Source organism: Nicotiana tomentosiformis, chromosome 3 (assembly GCF_000390325.3).
Source record: "Nicotiana tomentosiformis chromosome 3, ASM39032v3, whole genome shotgun sequence".
Taxonomy (NCBI): domain Eukaryota; kingdom Viridiplantae; phylum Streptophyta; class Magnoliopsida; order Solanales; family Solanaceae; genus Nicotiana; species Nicotiana tomentosiformis.
The window spans coordinates 932,501-953,668 of record NC_090814.1 but is presented as its reverse complement, the minus strand read 5'-3'; the positions used below and the strand labels follow the sequence as shown (position 1 = coordinate 953,668).

General features: G+C 39.5%; 1 pseudogene; it reads right to left on the bottom strand.

The window, feature by feature from the left end:
- Nucleotides 1-281: 281 nt before the first annotated feature.
- LOC104113474 (uncharacterized) lies at nucleotides 282-20,720 on the bottom strand (annotated as a pseudogene).
- Between the last annotated feature and the right edge of the window lie 448 nt (nucleotides 20,721-21,168).

Genomic DNA, 21,168 nt, shown 5'->3' with positions numbered 1-21,168 from the left:
ACTTTGTGGTTAACACAGCAATTCAGAAGGATATAACTTACCAAGTAATCAGTCTTCCAAAATATCTTAAATCATATGACATCACTGAAGTAATAGCTCTAAGTTTGGGAATCATTCAAACCAGTCACAACTCATAACTATTATTTCTTCTGCGACGTACCATAGATTGACTGTTGGACGTATAGAACGAATAAGGAGAAATTATTCATCTCCATCTAGGCAAAATTTCAAATTAATTTTTTGAGATAGCAAGTGAACAGTTTCTTGTAAATATAGAGATCAAAGCGGAAAAAGTAAACCTCCCATGTAATATGTATTGTTTCCAGATGCAGCCAAAAGCAAGGACAAAATAGTGGGGATGCACATAAAATCTGACAAAACTACAACCAAAAAAGGAATCATTCAATCCCTCCAAACCAGCAAGTTTTTTTCCTCCTCTGCTCAAAACTAAAAGTCAAAGTTACCCAAAAAATAACTATAGAGTGGCGCAAAATTCCTAAAGATTTGCGTGATCACTAACGATTCCCAAAACCAGATGAAAGGGAGAAAGAAACAGTGCTAACTCGCAAAAGAAGCTATATTCAGAAAGCCATAACATTGTCATGTTATCCTAATCGTCGATCATTTGCTGCAACGTTTGGCCAGTCGAGAAACTAATAACCTTGAAGAGATGGTGGCAAATAAGTCTGGGATGATGAGTTTGGATTGTCAGGAGGATAAATATAGTCCTTCCCATAACCAAGATCCTTCATTAGCTTAGTTGGTGCATTCCTAAGATGAAGGGGCACCCCTTCATTTTGTCCAACCGATTCTCTTACCACTTTTTGAGCTGCCCCCAGTGCTCTATAGACAGAAATAGACTTGGGAGCCAAGGCCAAATAAGCAATACACTAAGCGAGGATAACATTACACTCGGGCATGCCAATAAAATGGCAAGCTTGGTAGCAAGCAACCGCCTGGAAAAGAGCCGATGGATCAGCTAACCCCACATCTTCACTGGCAAACCTGACTAGCCTACGCGCTATGTAGAGAGGCTCTTCACCCCCTTCCAGCATTCTCGCCAGCCAATAAATGGAAGCGTCAGCATCACTTCCTCTCATAGATTTGTGAAGCGCGCTGATAAGATTATAATGTTCATCCCCTACTCTGTCATAAGCCAAATGCTTACACTGTATTGCTTCTTTTACATCACCTAGAGTTATAACTGCGGACTCTAACTCTCCGTTTGATCCTCTCGCCATTTGCGACCGTGCAGCAGCAGTGGTAGCTGAAATTTCCAAGGTATTCGATGCCACTCTAGCATCTCCATCACAATTGTCTGAAAGAAACTCTAAACACTCATCATTCACTTCAATTTTCAACATCTCACCAATAGAACAACACATCCCCTTATTACAATCAGTCGCGGCACGCCTGAGGAGGGAAGCAATATGTTGGGGTTTTAAGGGATTGAGAGTCAAAACTCTGCACCTAGACAATGACGGCGTAATCAAATGAAATGAAGGGTTTTCAGTTGTTGCTCCCATGAAAATAACACTGCCATCTTCAATAACCGGCAAAAAAGAATCTTGTTTGGCCTTGTTGAACCTGTGAACTGCATCAATGAACAAAATAGTCCTTTTGTTGCTCTTGTTTTTCAATCTTCTCGCTTCGTGAACAGCATCTCTAACATCCTTATCAGGTGCAGGTTTTGGGAAGACTCAAAGTTTATGCTTCTTGTGGATGTGATGTACAAGGAAAATTATATATTCGGTTTCTTCTTTGGGAGTGTTCATGTGCTGACAGTGCACTATAGTTTGTCTTTTATTCGGGACCAAGTTAGAGTGAGTGACTCTCAACAGTGGTTCTAATGGGTTCGTTATATGGTTGTAGACCGGTATTTTGTAGCAAAGTGTGAAGAATACTTGGGGAATTTTCTATGTTATCATCGGGTCTATGGGGAAGTATTGGAAAAATGGGGGAACCCATTTCATATTTGCGGAAGGCCATTCAGAATGGGTGTACCAGTTTGAGATGTTATTGTGCGCATGAGGAGGGTATGAGATGGTTCTTGGGTATTGAGACGATGTGGTCTTGTGAATTGGGTCACTAGGGAGGAGTTTTGTTGAGTTTCGTTATGTTCTCGAATGGAGCTATTATTATTTCTAAGGCAAGTCAAGAGTAAATTGAAAGAAGTGGGGTCGGTTAGTAATGGTTTGAATCAACATAATTGTGGCAATGACCAATTCCTTCGGCGTGTTAGGTTATACAGGTGGTTTGTGGTTGTACGTGCGGGATTGACAGCCACCATAATTTGATTGATTTGAGAGGTATTTGATTCCAATGGCCTTGTTATGTGTGAATGGATCTCAGAAGAATTATTGCAGTTTAGAGCACAACATGAGGTTTGTATTTTCTGCGGTTATAGGAATTCAGCTGTGTGTTACAATGTTTCTTCTGAAATGAGTTAAATGAAAGGGTTCTAGCCTATGAAGTATTTTTTTTCTACTAATAGTACAGGGGTTATGATGAATTCTTGTACTCTCGTGTAGAGGCATGGTAAATGCAGCGGGCAGTATAGAAATTTGGAAGTTGCGGACCAAGGTTGAGGTTTGGTGTTGATAAGAATGTCACGAGCTCGGAGGAGCGGGGGGAGACTTCAGAGGTTTAAAGTAAGCTGGTATTTTATTTAGTGCCACCTGAGAACAGTGTCCTATGTAAGAGACTTTGTGTATTGATTTGTTTTACGGAATTAGTACGGTTGGTATTATGGATGTGCAGAGTTTATTACCTGGTGCGGAAGGACATGGGAGCGTATCCCACGGGTAAATTTGTATAAGTGTGACATTTTAGTCACTTGATTGGTAAGGATTTAACCGAGCATGGACATTATGGTACCATCATTAATGTGAGAGTTTATGTGAGGAAGGCGCTCTATTCCTTTGGTTGTGAATTGTGGGAGTTTGTTCTAGATTGGGACGGATGCTCGTGTGTGTCATGAATAGGGCCATTGTGGATCCTCGAAAGCTTGTTGGCCTAGTATGGTATAATCACGATCGGCTTGAGGTCCTTTGGTGGGTCTAATGTGAATGTGTGCTCTACGTCAGGTCGGATGCGTTCATTCGGCATAACAGTGCTTACGGAGAAGACTTCGGGCGTTGGATGTTATTCCTGTTGTCGGTTATTCCATGTAATACTCTATTGTGCCATGCGAGTTGTGAGATGACTTGATTATTCACACATGTGTTGTGGTCTCGTGTATCTTGTGGTATTATAGAGAAGGATGACTCTCGAGATGCAGGTCATTTATTGCACCTTAGTCGTGCCTGGATTTTGTGGCGTATGATGCTATCCCGTCTCCCCAGGGTTGTATTTTTGTACCTGGGGTGCTGTGGTCGCTATTCTGGTATTTCGTAGGTATAAGCATTATGGCTTGATAGATATTTCCTTATTTATTGTTATGTGTGGATCGAGTGGAACGTCGCCACGTGTATATTATTTGGACGGGGTTGTGCGCCGTAACGGCATCATGTGTGGGTCGGGTTGCACACCGTAACAGTGAGATATTGAGAATGGTTCCCTATATCTATTCTTGCATATTTTGTTTCTCATTCTCTGAGAAGGGTTCACATAATCTATTTACGCGGGCTGGGTAATTCTTTTCCAGAGTTCGTTCTTCCTTATAAGTCATATTCAAGTTGTAGCTTATTGGCGCTTGATGGCGTTGTATGATATTTTAAACAGTGTTTGAGATGGCTTATTACCCGGGCATCTTGTACTGTGTGAGATGAGATTATTGGACCTGAGATCAATGCGATCAGAGTTAAGAAGGTATATTAAAGAGAAATAGCGTTATTTAATTCAGAATGAGGTAATGGTGCTTGTCAGGTGAACAGACCCCACGATTTATTATTTTGGCAGGTGGTTATGAGTTCCTACACATCTCTTTCGTCGGGGCAGTATTGCGAGAGTTGGAACAGGGCTTACATGTGCTATAATGTGTATTGCATTCATCAGGTTTGTGAAATTGTAGCTATTGTGGTCGGAGGATGTTATAATGGGCATGTGAATCATGCAGTGCATGGTGTGAATTCAACGAAGGTGTATGATCATGTGTTGGTACAGTGTGTAGTGATTGATACAGTGTTTGTATGTTAGCATCAAGTCTTGTAAAAGGATTCAGAGGTTGGAATTTGGTTCTAAGGCTTATTGACAAAAATAAAAGGGGCGGATCTTCAGTCTGGCTCGAGTTAATGTGCTCAACTCGGTTGTGGTGGAACGGGTAGGTGCACAAGGTTTTGAATAATGATTTTGGGAAAACTCCGGAGAAATTCTTAGCACGTTCGAGGATGAACGTATGTTTAAGTGGGGGAGAATGTAACGACTCAATCGGTCATTTTGAGCTCTAGCGCGTCGTTGAGTGGTTTGAGGCATTGAGTAGCTTCACTGCACGTATTATGAGTTGTACGTGTGGTCGGAATTAAATTTCGAGAAGTTCGGAGTTGATTTGGAAAAACAATTCGAATTTCGAAAGCTTTAAGTTGAAAGAATTGACTAAGGTTTGACTTTTGAGTAAACAACCTCGGAATCAAGGGGTCGCTCGGGAGCAGTTCGGCGCTTATTGTGGAAAGTTGGAATTTTAAAGGTTTTAGAATTTCTTAAATTTGGTTTGAGGTGGAATTTGGGGATATCGATGTCCCTTTGAGGTTCCAAGCATTGAAATAGGTTCCTATCACGATTTGTGACTTTTGCGTAAAGTTCGGCGTCATTCCGGAATGTTTTGATAGGATTCGGACGCGTTCGTCAAAGTTTGGATGTTTGAAGGTTGAAAGAATGATTTTTATCGCCGATTCATGATTTTGATGTTATTTGTGGTGTTTCGAGCCTTTGGATAAGTTTTCATAAGGTATTGGGACTTGTTGGTGTGATTGGACGGGGTCTCATGGGCCCCGGGTGCGAATCAAATTGAAACAGGATCGAGTTTGCGCTTGGGAGAAGTGTTGAGGCAGCCGGGATATGGTGCAATCGCACCTGCGTGGATAGGACCACAGGTGCGAAGCTATTTCCGAAGTGACATTTGGACTGAGCGTGGATGCCCACAGATGCGAAGCTATTTCCGTATCTGCGAGCCCGCAGATGCAAAGAATGCTCGGCAGAAGCGGAAAGCGAGCTGGGCAGCTGGGGTCGCTGAAGCATAAGGTCTCTGCATGTGCGAGAGCATAGGAGCGCGAGGTGGACAACATAAGTGGTCATGCAGGAGCGGCATTTGGTCCGCTGGTGCCAAGGTCGTTGGGCAGTGGTGCTTTGAAATTGAAACTTAGTTCTCATTTCTCTCATTTTTCTCTTAGGTTGGCCGAAGTTGAGGAGCTATTTTGGGGGGAGGGGGGTGGTTTCATCGAGCAGCGCGAGGTAAGTGATTCCCACCTATTACAAGTTAAATACTTGGATTCTATATGGATTTTGACATGGGAATTTATGGAAATTCATGAAAATTGTAGGTTTTTAGAAAAACCTAGAAATTGGTATTCTTGAATTTTTTAACCACGATATTGGACATGGAATTTGGAATAAATCATATATTTGAGTTCGTAATGTTATGGGTAAAGTTTATCTTCAAACTTTTTCAGAATCCGGGCATGTGGGCCCGAGGGTGACTTTATTGACTTTTAGAGCGAAGTTGGGAATAGTTATAAATTGACTAATTATAAGCACTGGAGTATATTTTGATTGAATTTCACATTGTTTGACTAGTTTCGGATCGTTTGGCTTTGAATTGAAGAGTTAGAGAGGCATTAGAGCCGGTTATGGAGCTTCGGAGCGAGGTAAGTTTCCTGTCTAAACTTGTGAGGGGGAAACTACCCCCTAGGTGATGCAATTTATATGTGATACTAGTTGTGGGTGCTACGTACACACGAGGTGACGAGAGTCTGTACGTAGCTAAAGAATGTGTATGGAAGGATTCAGGTAGACTTAGGAGCTTATCATTTAATATTTGAATTATTTGAACTCATTTTGCTGGCTTAAATAATTGAACTTATGATTGAAATTTATATAGAAATAAATATATGTATACTAGGCCGAGCCTTATCACCTTGAGTTGTTGGCAAGTTATTTGAGAAACGGTAAAGATTATATTCACTTTGTGCTCATGTATTGTATTGTAAGCATGTGTCTTGTAATTTGGTATCTTCCTTCCTTTCTTGTGGAGCCGGCCGAACTCATCGACAGTATAATAGATGCATCTATGGTTCGTGCCGCTCGACCCTTGGTGTTAGTGCATTTTAATATTAAAATTATAATATTAAAGTACATTACTTCTTATGAGATAGGGATTATAAATTGGCAAGAAAGTGATCATTACTTTGGTGTAACTCATGAAATCATTAATGTCAGGATCTACCACTATTTACCACTAAAGGATAAATTTTGTAACCACCAACCATGTTCTACCATTTTACTATCCCACTGCTTTGTTATTTATTCTTTGGAAGAAATTTTACACCTATAAATAGTGGTGTTTCTTCCTTGTGTTGTAAATGGGAATATATTGTAGTATGCATGGAAAAAATGAAATTGATGTAGTGAAAGAGAGAGTTAAGAGAAGGAGAAAATCTAAGTCTCCAACTTATTCTCTGCAAAAAAGAATATTATTTTGTTGAAGGAAGGTATTCATTTTGGTGGAGCTTTGGACTCAACAATTTGTCCAAAGTTTGTTCGAGTCATACAATGTTGTCGGGCTATTGTATCCTGGAGGGGACAAGTCAAGAGTATCACTGTTGGACCGGTGAAGATGCTACCGTAGTGGGCTTGAATCTCCTTAAAGAGAGCGATTTATCTGCATCTCGGCCTGAAAACTTTTTATTTTATTTCTTTATTTTATTTTTCAACTGTATTTACTTGTAATTCCACCAACAATTTTAAGGAGATTCAATTTTTTTATGCAGTTAAAAAAATAGCGGATATCAAGGTAGAAGTTCACTCTCTTTAAGAGATGGAAGGGTAAAGTATATTTTTACTTGCTTAACTCAAGCAGGGAAAAGGTAAAAAAGTTACCTTATATTTTTATGACTGTGTGATTGTATTATTTATTATTATAAATTTTCATATTTCTACAAATAGTGGGGGTAAAGAAATAAAATATTCTTGCCTGAAAAATTTGAATATTCATGCATGAGTGAAAGTTGATTAAATCAAAAGACTGTGATATGCCAATCTATCATAAGTCTTGGAATAATTCACGTGTTATTGTTTGCCTCTATATTGATGATCGATTTTTTTTTGGCGCTAACTAGTGTCACGACCCAAACTCCCACCGCGGACATCGTGATGATACTTAGTCTCTAAGACTAAGTAAGCGGATCTTAATAACAATTCAAGCCATTTTTTTTTGAATTCAATAGAAGTGTCAAAACCAACAACGGAAATATTCAAACAACCTCCCAAAACTGGTAATACTGAGTCACGAACTCTAACTGAATATATGAAATGATCTCAATGATCGAATAACAATATTGTTCGAATAATAATTGACAGTACAATAAAATGGAAAGACTCCAAGGGACTGCGACGACCAAGTAGCTCTACCTTGAATCCTTGCGATCAACACATTAACTCTGCTCGAGTCCAATATCTCTAGTACCTGGCTCTGCACAAAAATGTGCAGAAGTATAGTATGAGTACACCCCGGTCGGTACTCACTAAGTATCAAGACTAACCTCGATGGAGTAGTGACGAGATACAGTCAAGACACTCACTGGTCTAATAACATGTGTAATATAGCATACAAAATAACAGGAAACAAATAGCAATGATGGCAACAAGAATCAATCAACGATATAAACAACAAGGCCACAAGAACACCATAAATAGTGCTCAAACGAATAATGAACACAAGTACAACCAAGTAATCAAATCCTTCAAATATAAATCTTTCACCTATAAATTTTTCAAATAAAAATCTTTAGAATATAATCCTTTCAAATAAATATATTTCGAATATATTCCCTTCAAATTAATATCTTTCGAATATAATTCTTTCAAATAAATATCTTTCAATATAATTCTTTCAAATAATATTTTTGAATATAATTCTTTCAAATAAAAGTCACCTTGTCACACCGCAATTCATAATCATAAAAATACGGGTCTCAGCCCACTTTCATATTTTCGTAATACATGTCTTAGCCCACTTTCATATTTTCACGGCACCTCGTGCCCATATTTTTATCACAACTGCATGGGAAACTCACATGGCAAAATATCAAAATATAAGATCCGCACGGATAACTCACGTGCCAATAATAAAATCATCATTTACTCGCGGCAACTCGTGTCCACATCTCATTTCACAAATACACGGACAACTCACGTGCTAATATCGTAATCATTATATATCCACGACACCTCGTGCCAACATTTCATATCACAACCGCACGGACAACTTACGTGCCAATAACATGTTCCGCTCGATAATAGCCACAGGCTCACAATTTCAACATGTATTAGACTATTATCAAATACTGAATTAACAAAACAAGATCACAAGAAAATCACAACATCACATAAAAATCACCAACACAATAATCCCATATCATCACAGATCATATATCCACCCGTATCACTCCATAGAATAGCCACCCTTATCTCTCTGCCCCTACAATATCAATAGCCACCCTTATCCCTCTGCCCTGACAATATCAATAGCCATCCTTATCTCTCCTATAGCCACCCTTATCACTCCTATAATAGCCTCCCTTATCGCTCTGTTTAATAACCTTTCTTATCGCTCCGTTTAATAGCCTCCCTTATCACTCTGCCCAGACAATATCCCAACACACATAACAACAATGAAATGCCACCCTTATACCTACATAATATTAACAATGGAATGCCACCTTTATAAGACGTACAACAGTAACCCAAATCACACAATAATTTACATAGAAGATTATCACAACAACACCACATAACCAACTCGTGATTACAAATTGCCCGTAGGCCACAACCTTTCCAAACGTACAACGAAATCAATTGATTTCACGGTAAATAGCCCAAGGATTCACACAACGTATATAAAACCTCAAAAACAATAACAAAGATGGAAAAATAGCTCAGTACAGGACAACGCCTTCTTTAATCAAATGTTCAGATAAATATACAAATGCCTCTTTTTAAACTTATTTAATTAATTATTTCCAGCAAATGTCAACTTAACAAACATACAGGATTCACTTAAAAATCAAAGTGGCAATCACACCAAATTATCATATAAAAATAAATTCGACAAACAAGGATTTGAGGTATGGCAAATAGAGGATTTAATAAATGCCAACAATTATCTAATTTAATTCATAAAAATGACTAAGACTTTAAACAAATAAAATTTGCACATATAAGCCCAAGTACGTACTCATCACCTTGCGTACACTGCTTTCAATCACACAATTTCCACATAAGACTCAATTCCTAAGGGGTAATTTTTCCACTCAAGGTTAGGCAAGATACTTACCTTTACGGAGTTAGGCCGATATTCCAAAATAGCCTTCTTGTGTGAAATGATCTCCGGACGGCTCAAATCTAGCCAAATAAATTATATAACTTCATTAAAATTCATCGAAAATAATTCTGAATAATATAATATCGACTAAAAATTTCACATTGGCCCGCCTCTCGGAACCTGACAGAACTTTTACGAAATCCGAACACCCATTCTGATACGAGTTCAACCATACCAAAATTACTAAATTCCAATAACCACTCCGCCCTCAAATCCTCAATCTTAACCTAAACGGTTTTCACAATTTTTCCAACTTAAACACCAATTAAATGTTTAAAACAATAATGGATTTGGGTAATTTAACCAAAATTGAGTTAGGAATTCTTACCCCAATGTTTCCCTTGAAAATCTACCGAACACTACTTCTCCCGGGCTCTAAAATTGTCAAGAATGAATAAAAATGGCTATCTCCCGAATAGAAGCTTCTTTCCACGCAAGTTGCATACGTGAAATGCGACTTGCTTAATTATTTCTAGCCAAAACAAAAGGTAGTACAAGTCTTCAGTAAATCAGTCATAACTTTATGTATAAATGTCCAAATGATGAATAGTTTACCTTTATGGAAACTAGAATCAAAGGGCTACAACTTCATGTTTTAATCATCTCCAAATTCCTTATAGATTGCGAGATATAATCTTCCAAAGTCAGCCATGTGTAGCATAAATTTCTTGCGATGTACACTGCTATGCAAAAAGACTGCAGTACCAGTCTTCAGTAAATAGATAATAACTTTTTATATAAATGCCCAAATGATGAATGGTTTACAATTCTGGCAACTAGATGCAAAGGGATACAACTTATATTTTTGGATCATCTCCGAATTCCTTGCAGATTGCGAGATATAAGCTTCCAAAGTCAGCCATGTGCATCAGAAGTTTCTCGCGATACACACTGATGTAGCCAAAAACCAGCAATTACAAATATCCTAAAAATGGTCTGAAACCACTCCGAAACTCATCCGAGCCACTCAGGACCCCGTCCAAATATACCAATAAGCGACATAACATAATGCGGACTTAGTCGAGGCCTCAAATCACATCAAACAACACCGAAACAACGAATCGCACATCGAATCAAACTTATGAGTTTATGAAATTTTCCAAATTCTATATCCTGTGCCGAAACGTATCAAATCAATCCGAATGCCTTTAAATTTTGCATGCAAGTCATAAATGACATAATGGAGCTATTCCAATTTCTAGAATCGAATTCTGACCCCGATATCAATAAAGTCAACTCCCGGTCAAACTTTCCAAAAATCTTCTATTTTCCAACTTTCGCCAAAATGCGTCGAGTTGTCCTACGGACTTCCAAATCAAAATCCGGACATACTCCTATGTCTGAAGTCACCATACGAAGCTATTGGAATTATTAAAATACCATTCCGGAATCGTTTGTACAAAAGTCAAACTCCGGTCAACTCTTTTCACTTAAGCTTCAAAAATAAAAACTGTTCTTTCAACTAAATTCTAAATCTCCCGAAAACCAAAATCGACTGCACCCACAATTCATAATACATATTACAAAGCTGCTCGGTGCCTTAAACCACTGAACGGGATGCCAATTCACAAAACGACAAGTCGGGTGGTTACATTCTTCCCCTCTTAAACCAACATTCGTCCTCGAACGTGCCAAGAATCTTTTGAAGGACATTAAATTACTCAGTGTATTATTACACACATACTCGCGGGTGATTCTACGTCATCGCATATTTAACATGGATCCGACAATGCCATCTCAATTGAAGATTATTTCTTTCATCCATACTTATAAACTTTAAAAACCAAATTTCTAATAGTCCAGACATTTTCAAAAGGCCTGATTTTCACATCAACACATGGTATTAGTTTCAATCGGCTATAAAAACTCGTGCCTACGCACACATCATACGTATTCCCATAAATGCATCTCTGGTCATAATAGATGTTCATAATCAATTTTAACATCATCAATTAACCTCATATTAACCTAAATCTCGTTTTAATTTTTTTACAACACTGACAGCAAAATGCGAGGCATGAAGATCTCATAATTATTTACCCGAATTAATGAGTCACATTTTTAATGCCACCTGGGCACACACCTCGTAGGCTAAAACTCAATAAATATAACACAATTATGGCTGAATATGCTGTAATGCCCAGTGAAATTTTTCCTAAAAATCGGGGTTCCATGATGACGGGGTAGGCGTAGAGGTTAATAATAGTAGAAATTCTCCACGGCTCGCAAGCTCGTCGCAGTTGATACTTTTTGGATTGAACAGTGCACTGGGGAGTTGAAGGAAAATATTTGACAGAAATAGGCATTTCTGTGGCCCATTATGCAGCCACATAATCACTCTACGGGCCGCAGAATGAATGTAGAGTGAAGCAGCTTTTTGGGACATGTTTAAGTCAATTTCGCGGCCAGTTATGCAACCGCACAACCATTTCGGGGGCCGTACTTTTGTCGCACAATCAACCTTGGAGTTTTTGTGGAGGGAGGTTCTGCGGCGTATTATGCGACTGCAGAACAGGTCTGCGGGCTGCATAGTTACCGCAGACCCAAGCAGTGTTTTTCCAGTTTTTCGCACCATATTGTGCGGGCGATATGCGAACCGTCTATCCATTCTGCTGTCGCATTTGAGACCGCAGATCCTGTTCCGGGGATTCATTTTTGGGGTTTTTAAACCCGACGATATTTCTTATATTTTTAGAGTGAGAAAGAGTTCTTAGAGTGTGGAAGTAACCTTCAACCTAATATCCAACAATTCTTGCTCAATGTCATCAGAAGTTGATAGGGGAAGTAGAAATGATAGGGCCAGACCTCGTGCATCAGGCTATGGAAAAAGTTAAGATCATTAAGGAGCAGTTAAAGACTGCTCAGAGTTGTCAGAAGTCCTATTCGGATGTTCGTCATAGGGATTTGGAGTTCAAAGAAGATTATTGCGTATTCTTGAAAAATTCCCCCATGAAAGATGTAATGCGATTTGGTAGGATAGGGAAATTGAGTCTGAGGTATGTCGGACCGTACAAAATCATTCAGAGGATCGGTGAGGTGGCGTACAAGCTTGAGCTACCACCTGAGATGTCATTAGTGCACCCGGTGTTTCATGTGTCTATGTTAAAGAAAGTAGTTGGAGATCCGACACTCATTGTTCCGGTTGAGACTATTGAGGTTAATGAGGAATTGACGTATGAATAGATTTTAGATTCTATTATTGATCGGCAAGACCGAAAGTTGAGAAATAAAGAAATTGCCTCCGTGAAAGTGCTATGGAGAAACCAACAAGTTGAAGAGGCTACTTGGGAGGCTGAGGAAGAAATGAAGAGAAAGTATCCTTATTTGTTTGAATAGCCATGTATTTATAAAGTTGTGTTTTATGAAAATTCTAAGGGTTACCTTCTATGAATTATGTATCATTTGTACAAACTGACATTTAAGGGTGTTCCTTTCTATTAATATATTGAATTTGAGGCCACGATTGGTATTGTTATGAGTTATGTTACATCATTGGTTTATGTGTATGTTTTACGGATGTGTTTCTGGGGCTCTCTGGCAGGTGGATCGGCCTAGTTACAGGGGAAACTCTAGCAAAATATTTGGGAATTTAGGGAGTTAGTCAAATTTGGGGCTGATGGTGTGTGGTATGAAAACTGAGTTGCATAAGATGCTAATATTGAACCTTGACCCTTATTCAAGGATGAATGATCTTAAGTGGGGGAGGATGTAAGGCCCCGTGAAATGTTTTCTAAAAATTGGGGTTCCGTGATGCCGGGGTTGGCGTAGAGGTTAATAATAGTAGAAATTCTTCTTGGATTTTTTGGATTGAACAGTGCGCTGGGGAGTTGAAGGAAAATATTTTACAGAAATAGGCATTTCTGCGGCCCATTATGCGGCTGCATAATCACTCCGCGGGCCGTAGAATGGCCGCAGAGTGAAGCAGCTGTTTGAGCCATTTTTTATGTCAATTTCGCGTCCAGTTATGCGGTCGCACAACCATATCGCGGGCCGCACTTTTGTAGCACAATCAGCCTTGGAGTTTTTGCGGAGGGAGGTTCTGCGGCGCATTATGCGACTGCAGAATAGGTCTGCGGGCCGTATAGTGACCGCAGACCTAGGCAGGTTTTTCCAGTTTTTGGCACCAAATTATGCGGCCGATATGCAGACTGTATATCCAATCTGCGGTGGCATATGAGACCGCAGATCCTATCCCGGGACTTCATTTTTTGGGTTTTTAAACACGACCCTATTTCATTAAAACATATGCCACAGTCCATGTTTGACGATATTTTTGATATTTTTAGAGTGAGAAAGAGTTCTTAGAGTGTGGAAGTAGCCTTCAACGTAATATCCAACAATTTTTGCTCAATCCTTGAAGATTATCAAGAAAGTCCTTATCTTAAAGGTAAGAATCTATGCCCTAGATCTTAATTTCGAAATCTACTAAAAATGGGATAATTAGAAAGACAATTATTGGGTGTGGGGGTTATTATCTTGCATGCATGTATTCTTGAAGTATGTGGGAAGGTTATGAGCTAAAGATGATAGAGGATGGATTAGGGGAAAGATGGAATCCTTCCTAAAAGGGCCTTTAAAACATTAATTCACACCTAGTGTTTGATAATGTGCTCAAATGAGCTAGAATCGTGACCATCTTCCTAATTTTGGTCCAACTTGTTATATTTCTAAAATAGATCGAAGTGCTAAGAATTCCCACCGTTTTAGAGTTTAAAGGAAGCTTAATTGAGGTATGTTGGCTAAACCCCCTTCTTCTTAGAATCGAATCCCACGGTGTTCATGTAATTGGTGTAAGTCCCAAATTGATCATTATAGAATTGGCTATTCCTAATGTGTTTGTGTTGGAGGATGTATGTTCAATATTTATTCTAAATACTTCATCATGTCATCTTGCCATTTGAGGATGTGTTCAAAATATGGAATATGTGTTAGGAATGTTAAGACTTCAAGTCAAGATCGAAATAAAGGTTGTTATGCCAACTTGTATGAAAAGCCTCTATGTGCCTAAGATTCCCAAATTGCTCGTATGTGAATTTAATGTCTTGAATGGAAAGCCTTATTGTTGTTGATAATGATAATGATGTTTGAATGTGGAAAAGGGAACTGGATTTATGAAATACGGCCAAGTGCGAAGAATGACTTTATAATTATGGCCACTAGTGCCAATGAATCGAATGGATATGAAAGAAGTATGATGTGAGATGATTGATTGAAAAATGTAATGTGTTGGGTGAGATGGCCTAGCCGATCGGGCCGTGATCGGATGACATGCCATACACATGGTGTTGACTGTGCTGGAAATGATAATTGAAATTGTGGTTATGGTTGATGTCTCAAATGAGACGACCTAGCCGATCGGGTCGTGATCGGACTCCGTGTAAGAATACAGTGGTATTGTGAATTAGGGTATATCGGCACTAAAGATCACCCAACCTAATAACATAGAAATTGACTTGAAAACTTATGTAATCCTTAACTTGATGTTTTAGTATTATTTGAAGCTCTTATTGAATTATTGATTGTTCCCCCTTGTATTATTATTCATTCTATTGAGATGGTGTTTAGTTTTACATACTAGTGCTATTCGACAAAACTAACGTCCTTTTTGCCGGGGGCACTGTATCTTTAAATGGATGCAGGTGGTTCTATAGCATGCAGTGTTGATCAGCAATAGTGGTACATCCTCTTCCCAGTAGACTTGGTGAGCCCCACTTCATCCCGGGGTCATGTATTGTATCTTTTGTTCATATTATTATCACGTCTAGAGGTATAGCCGGGGCCTTGTTGCTGGCACTATCATAACACTCTTTTGTATCTTTTATAAGCTCCGTAGATACTATGTGGGTTGTACATGGGTACTAGAAAAGTCAAACAAGTTATGTTGTGTTTTGATCACTTATTCCACTCAAACTATAAGAATATGTGTATTTTGAGACTTAAAAGTGAAGTAACTAATGAAACGATTTAGTATTGTATTTATGAACTTCCTACTGTCTAATTGATGAAATCATGTCTTCTCTTGATCATGGGTGAGTTGGATAGAAAGTATCTAACATGCTTGCTCGATCGGGTTCACTCGGTTGAGCGTCGGTTGTGCTTCCCAAGGTTGAGGCGTGACAAACTTGGTATCAGAGCTTAATGTTTTAAAGTGTCCTAGGATGTCTAGTAGCCATGTCTAGTAGAGTTCTTCTTATCGGTGTGTTGTCGAGCACATCTATAAGTTGAAGGCTACTTGGACATTTAGGAATAGTACCCTTCTTTGATATTTTGGATCGTGCGATGAAATTGATTGTGAATGTGTTCCTCCTCTAACTCGTGCATTCCTTTAACTTTCAGTACATGGCACCTAAGAAGAGAGCAAGAACTGGCCAAGGAGCCAATGCCGCCTCAGGAGTGGCAGTTGACCTTTTATTTGGTGACGCGGGTGAATACCCGAGGGGTGGGAATAATCCCCCGACTGCTACACTGCCTGAATCCACTACACCTGACCAGGCCATACCAGTTCTTGCACCTACTGAGGGTGCAGCGGTTCCTCCAACTGATATTCTGGTTCCACCTCCAGCCCCAGCTTTCGGTTCTGGTATTTCTGACGGGGATCTTAGGGGAGCTATCCAGATGCTGACACAGATAGTGGCTTCTCAAGCCCAAAGATCAAATGTTGCACCCACTTCTTCTAGCCAAAAAGGGGATTCTAGTGGTTCCAGGGTGAATAGGTTTCTTCAGTTGGATCCTCCGATATTCACATGTGCTAATCCCGAGGAGGACTGTAACACCCCAGAAATATTTTGAAGTACTTCAGCGCTATTAAGAAAGTTGATGTGCGCTAATTATATTATTTCGTGTGCAGACAAGGACTATTATATGAATGATATCAATTGATCATGATAATATATGTATGAGATGCATTGAGAATGGTTTATGGTCTAAGAAGAGCCCGAAGGCTAAGTCAAGTTGAAAGTTTTATGATGGGATAAAGTTTCTAGTGAGTTCCCACAATAACTAACTTCAAACAATCATAACTCTCTTGATATGCAAATTTGTTGGTGTATTACCTGTCAAAAGAAAGGTCTATGTGTCTAGTTTCTAAACTTCAAACCGTTCGTCATTTGGACATTCGTAGAAGAAGTTATGACAAGATTACCAAAGACTGGCAGAATGCGATTCTACGACCAATTCTGCGATCGCAGAACCATTATGCGATTGCAAAAGTGGTTATGCGACCGCAAAATGGTCGCAGACCTGGCCATTGCAGCCCATTTTTGGGCATTGATTCTGCGATGCATTGTGCGACCCGCATACTCATTCTGTAGTCCATTATGCAACCGCATACCTGATTTTGGAGGATTAATTTTTTTATTTTTATAACCCGACCCCAATTTGATAAATAGGCTTTGGGGCTTATTTTGGGGCAATCATCTTTTAGAGAGAAGTGAGAGTGTTCTAGAGAGAGAAAGTAGATGAACTATTTTGTTCATCAAGATCTTTCCCAAGCTTTGAAATCCAACAAGGAAATCTCACAAGGTCTTCATCTAAGAGGTAAGATTCAAACCCCTACTCTTCAATTTAGAGTTTGGGGTAAAAGATGGGTGTTTGGGAGTATGATTCTTGGGTGTAAGAGTATTATTTATACATGCTTGTAATAATAAGGTTTGTGGGAAGATTGTTGTGCTCAAATAAGTAAAGATTGGGTTGTGGAGTGAAGTAAATCTTGTAGAAGAACCTTGTAGTTAAATTTGCACACCTAGTGTTTGATAAAATGCTCAAATGAGCTAAGACCATGAATATCTTTCTAATTATGGTTCAATTTTGCTATGTCTCAAAATAGATTGGGATTGCTAGAATTTTCGGAATGTTGTAGTAATTTAAGGAAAGCTCAAAGCAAGGTATGTTGGCTAAACTACTCTCTTAGAATTGAATTCAATGATGTTCTCATAAGTTTCAAGTATGGTTATCTCAAGTTCCTTATTCTATGTTCCGAGATGTTCCCAATAAATCCGATTGTCCCCAATAAGCAAAGTGTCGAGAATTATGTATTAAAAATGTGTTACGAATGTTCCTATCACATTATGTTATCCTTTGGGAATGTGTTCAAGAATGATATGTGCACTAAACTTCTATGTCTTTGAGTCGTGTTTCAAATGAAGGTTATGATGCCAAATTGTGTGAGAAAATCCCAATATTCTTAAGACTCTTAATTGCTCATATGTGTACCTAAAGTCTTGATTGGAAATGTCTTATTGTTGATAATCTATAAAGATGGTTGTAAGTTAAATAAGTGAATTGGGGATATGAAGTGTGGCCAATATGCCAAAAGTGAAAGTTATACTTGTGGCCAATGGTGCCAATGAAATGAAATGACGTGAGAAAGGTTATGAAATGAGCCTTGATTCAACTATTCCAAATTGACTTCAAAAATAGAATTGCCTAAAAGCTTATGAACTCAAGTCATGCCCATATGTGGATGTTCTAACAAATGCTATGCTTTGTGAGTATTTTCAATGTGTTTTGCATTCTTACATATTCGTGAGTAGAAATTGTGTATTGCCCTTATTGGGGAAAAAGTATTTCAAGAATAAATCGTGTATTACTTATTGATGATTGTAACTTGCGCATTAATTGCCAATTATTTTACTCCATTTCTCGGAAAGAAATCTATTGTGCTTAAATTGTTCATTTCTAATGAACTTAAGGTTGTGATTTTCGGAATAGTTTATATGTTGATATGTGATGGTGATCTTTGAATTTGAAAGACGTGAAAGTGCAGAATATCAAATACGGCCATCGTGCCTTGAATAAAGAATCTTGTGAATGGCCAAAAGAGCCAAGGGAATATTGTTGTTGTTATTGGTTGAAAATACTAGTGGATATTCATACAATGTGAAAGATGATGTGGTAAATACATTTGTACCTACGTTATTCTTGTGAATTATTCCCCTTATTTGGGATGCGATTGATATGATTAAATTATTCTCCTTAATTGGGATGACATTATTATTGATAGTAATTATGGTTGATGTCTCTAAGGAGATAGCCTAGCCGATCAGGTCGAGATCGGACTCCGTAATAAAATTACGGTGATATTGGTATTGATAGTAAATGTGGTTGATGTCTCTAAGGAGATAGCCTAGCCGATCGGGTCGTGATCGGACTCCGTGCTAAAATTTACGGTTGTATTGGTATTGATAGTAATTGTGGTTGATGCCTCTGAGGAGATAGCCTTGCTGATCGGGTGGTGATCGGACTCCGTGCTAAAATTATGGTGGTATTGGTATTGATAGTAATTGTGGTTGATGTCTCTAATGAGATAGCCTAGCCGGTCGGGTCGTGATCGGACTTCGTGCTAAAAGTACGGTGGTATTGGTATTATGAACATTGGTATTGCGAACAGTGGTATATCAGTGCTAAAGATCTCCCAACCAAAAATAATATTATCATCATAATTTGATTATCACTTCACAATGTTATCTTCATATTTTGGAAATATTATGTTTTAACTTGGCATTTGAATATCATTGATTGTGACTTGTTGTTTCTATGGATTTCCCTTTCTTACATTGGTATTCTATTTTGAAAGAGGACAGTTAGCTTTACATACTAGTACTATTCCATATATACTAACGTCCCTTTTGCCGGGGACACTGCATCTTCAATGGATGTAGGTGAATCATCAACAGTGCAGCTTTGGTCCTCGTTAGCAATTACTCCCTATTCAGCAGGTTTTGGTAAGCCTTACTCTATTCCGGGCCCGATGTCACTTGATGTTACACTTTGTGTGATGAGGTATAGTTGGGGCCTTATTGCCGGCACTTCCATACTATTCTTCTATCATATTTAGAAGCTCCGTAGACAGGTTGCGGGTGATATATGATGTTGGGAATTGAACTAGAAATGTTGCTATTTGGAAAACATATTTTCATTATACCTATAAACTTGTAATACTTTGGAAATTATGAATGAAGTTGCTAATGGAATGAATAGGAGTTGTTAATAAAAAAATTTCAGTGTTTGATTAATGGAGTGCATCTCCTATTTATTCATGGATGAGTATGGGTAGAAGAAAATCTAATAGACTTGCTCGGCCGGGTTCACTCGGTTGAGCGTCGGTCGCACTCCCCGATTTTGGGGCGTGACAAGGACCCACAGGACTTCATTGATGAGATGCATAAAACTCTCCGGCTTATGCGGGCTACTGAGACGGAGGGAGTGGAGTTGGCTGCCTACTGCCTGAACGGGGTAGCCTATTATTTGTTTGAGCTGTGGGAGGACTCTCGGGAGGAGGGGAGCCCTCCAGCGAGATGGAGTGAGTTTGCTGACGCTTTCATGGACCTTTTCTTGCCGGCCGAGATTAGGGCAGCTCATGCCGCAGAGTTTGAGAACCTTAAGCAAGGAAGTAAGAGTGTGTGGGAGTATCACATGGAGTTCGCGCGTCTGTATAAATATGCCATTCTCATGTTGCCTACTATTGAGGCTAGAGTGCGCCGGCTTGTGCAGGGCCTTAGCCCTTGGTTATCAATGAGGCCGCTACAGCTGCCTTGAATTCATATATGAACTATGGGAAGATGGTAGCATTTGCTCAAGCTACAGAGAACAGTAAGTTGAAGAATAGAATGGAGCGAGAGGGTACCAGCAAGGCCCGGTCCACGGGCAACTTTGGGGAGTCATTTGGTGGGGGAAGATCAGCTTTCAGGGGATGGTCATCAGGGCCATCCCAGTCTTTTGCTTAATCTTCAGCCAGTGCACAGCCAGCAGGGCACAGTCAGTAGCATGGGAGTCGTTTCAGGCCCAATCAGGGAAGCAGGTGACCCCACAAGCAGGGCCGATCGGGAGGGAGATTCTAGCAGCAGCGGAGGCCCCCATGCCCTAGGTGTGGGAAGATGAACTTGGGGATCTGCTACATAGACCTACCTATATGTTACGGGTGTGGATTGAGGGGACATATTCAGAGGGAGTGTCGTTCATCCCGCCAGGGTACGGGCAGGGGCACAGCACAACTATCCAATTCTGCAGCTGCTACATCTTCAGCACCCCCTCCAGCTCGAGGCACTCCAGCACCAGCAGGGCGTGGTTCAGCTAGGGGTGGTGCGCAGAGTTCAGGAGGACCATCAGTTTCTATCCTATAAGTGGTCGCCAGAGTGAGAAGGCTTCTGCAGATGTTGTCATAGGTATATTGACTGTCCAATCTCATGATGCATATGCTCTTATTGATCCCGGTTCCACCTTATCCTATGTTACCCCTTATGTTGCTATGGAATTTGGGATAAAACCGGAATATCTTCCTGAGTCGTTCTCTATATCTACTCCGGTTGGCGAGTCTATTATGGCCACATGGGTTTATAGGGGTTGTGTTATCACGGTACATGGTCGGGACATTGTGGCCAATCTCATTGAATTGGGGATGGTCGATTTTGATGTAAACATGGGAATGGATTGGCTTTATTCATGTTTTTCCAAGCTCGATTGCTGAACTAGGACTGTGAGGTTTGACTTTCCAAATGATCCAGTTGTTGAGTGGAAGGGCAATAATGTAATGCCAAAATGTGGGTTTATTTCTTACCTTAAGTCCATGAAGATGATTAATAAGGGGTGTATCTATCATTTGGTCCGGGTTACGGACACCGATACTGAGGCACCTA